The sequence below is a fragment of the Pinus tabuliformis genome, chromosome 7, assembly GCF_031772625.1.
Source record: "Pinus tabuliformis cultivar Carrire ecotype Pingquan chromosome 7, CPIR1, whole genome shotgun sequence".
Taxonomy (NCBI): Eukaryota; Viridiplantae; Streptophyta; class Pinopsida; order Pinales; family Pinaceae; genus Pinus; species Pinus tabuliformis.
Window position 1 is genome coordinate 475,449,232 of NC_142293.1, and position 2,931 is coordinate 475,452,162.

Consider the following 2,931-nt stretch of genomic DNA (forward strand, 5'->3'; position numbering starts at 1 on the left):
AATATTGTTATTATTATTATTATTAAAATAAATATTTTCCTTTTTTACTTTTGTTGGTTTTTTTCAAGTTTTTTTTTTCAAGCAGACTCAAGGATGGTGGGCAGACCTAGCCATGGCTTTGTGGATGGCTTTCGTAGATGGTTTTAGGCAATGATGGTTTTTGTCCAAGGTATTTTGGAGATCTTGTTTAGAGAACTATAGTTATTATCTAATTCAGGATTAATGGATGAGAGTTTATGAATGTTTAAACATATATATAATCTATTATAACATTGAACCAAACATCAATTTGGTTTTCCAGAACTCTGTATATATTTTATGTTTTCAACATTGTTTATTTTTCTATTTCAAAAATTCATTTGGAAATAATTTAAATATAAAATTAAAACTTACCATAATTAAGATGACTACTAAATAGAGCTAACTACAATTATCTTCTAACTTTTTAATTAAAATTATTATAAAGAGATACGAAATGGGGTAGTAAAAAAATGCAAAAAACACCTTACCTCTGCATCTTCACACTGTGATTTCAAATGCACCATATTATACATGGGTGCGGAGAATGGTGATTTCTCCGTACTTCTTTGCATTCCTGCGCTCAGTTAACAATCCAAACATATTAACCAACAAATTCATACTTTTAAAACCATTTTTCCATGATACAATCTTAACTCAATTAAATTATTATTTACTTATTAATTAAATTATTTTTTAATTATTACAAGCCATGATCTTGTAGTCTATTAAATTATCTTTTAAAATTTAATAGGCCAAAAATTTTGATGACTATTTTCAAAATTTATTATAACGAAAGTTCCAGTAAACCTAGGAAGCAACGTGTCTTAAAATTACCAAAAATTTTGACAACCATTTTCAAAATTTATTATAACGAAAGTTCCAGTAAACCTACAAGCAACGTATCTTGAAATTAGTAAACCTAGGAAGCAACGTATCTTGAAATTACCAAAAATTTTGATGACTATTTTCAAAATTTATTATAACGAAAGTCCCAGTAAACCTACGAAGCAACGTATCTTGAAATTTCAAAACCAATCTTATCAATTCAATTAAATGTATTAATTCAATTTTCTGCCATGTCATTTTATAGACCATTATTAAAGCATACTTTAACGTAGAAATATTTTATTTTATTGACTTTTTCTTATTTTAATAAAATATTAATTATTTTAATTAATAATTATAAAGGAGAGGCAAAATGATTAGTTGTGTGAAGGAAGTTTTGCAAAAGCAAAGAAGATGTGTAGAGGTGATTTTCGTTGTGTGGAGTGCAGATTTTCTTTGTGTGAGAATAATGATATATTGCGATTGTGAAAAACATTTTAAAATAACAATGAAATGCGGACTCTAAGTTAACTTGATCAATTAATTAAGGGTAGAGGCAAGTACTATGCTAAGCTACAATCATTATTTTTGTTAAGTACATTTCCTCATCATATTGAGAAGTAAAAAGCATATTTCCATATGATAAAATCTTTATGTATAGTTAACTTTTTTTTGTTTTGTGTATTAGATGTTGAATATATATATATATATATATGACCCTTTTTTGTATATGACTCTTTTTTGTTTTATATGTGTGTGAGATGTTGAAATATATATATATATATATATATATATATATATATATATATATATATATATTTCAACATCTCTCACACATATAAAACAAAAAAAAGTCATATATATATATATATTTGATTTTTTTTTGTTTTATATGTGTGTGAGATGTATATATGTGTGTGTGTGTGAGAGAGATGTTGATATATATATATATATATATATATATATATATATATATATTATTACTATTTTAGATGCTACTAGTCAAGTCCATATAAGTAGAAAAGGAATAACACATCTTCTTCATACTTAAAAGTAAAAAGAAATTATAGTCTAAATTAGAAATTAAAGTGATGTAAAATTAAAGTGTAAACTACAATATTTTATTGGTGATGATTAAGGCCTTGAGACCATCCATGACGCTCAAAATGTCGTAATGACACCCTTATCACACTTGGAAGATGATTATCCCTTATAGAGCACATGTTCTTAAAGGTTTCATCTTGGTCCAAAGCATCTTATTGACCTCCTTTGACCATGGACAATTCCTTAAAACCCATACCTAGGACATAATATGTCATTGTGGTACCCATATTATACTAAGAGGCCAAAGACCCCTTCTCAAAGGCATGTATTATGGTTTGAGGTCATGTTCATGGCTAATGAGCCCTTGAGATCCATTTTTAGTGCAAGGGCCTTATTTTCTTCCCTTACTATGATAATTGTCTTGAAGCACATCTCTACTACACAAAATGTTCCCAAGTGCTCCCATATGCCACTTGTATGTTGAAGATTCACTTTAAATGACTTATGTCATGTTCGCGAACTTGATCATGATCCATTAACACAAGAATCTTAGTTTAGGGACTATTTCCATGAATTTCTTCTCCAGTTATTGTTTGAGTTCTATCCCGAGTGAACAAAACTCCATATTGGTTCCCATATCTACTTGTATGTTGAGTATTGACTATGTGTAATAGTTTAAAACATTATTATTAACTTTTTAGTCATGAAAGTCTCATTTAAAACTTAATTTCCATATTTTTCTTCCTTTTTAATACTCAAATTCTTGAAAAGCGTCTATCATATGAAAAACTCTTAGAACACTCATAATATTGTGAAAGACAAATATCCCCATTAAAAACTATGTCATTGTTAAGAACACCCAAAACACTATGAATGACAAATATTCCTTACAATAAACTATGTCATTGTTTAAAATATCCATCATAAAATAAAATGTGTATGTAAAACAATACTTTAAAACTAAAATTACTTTATATCAATTTTGTCATATTAAAAATAACAAATACACCAATATACATTTTTTAAAGCACATATAAAACA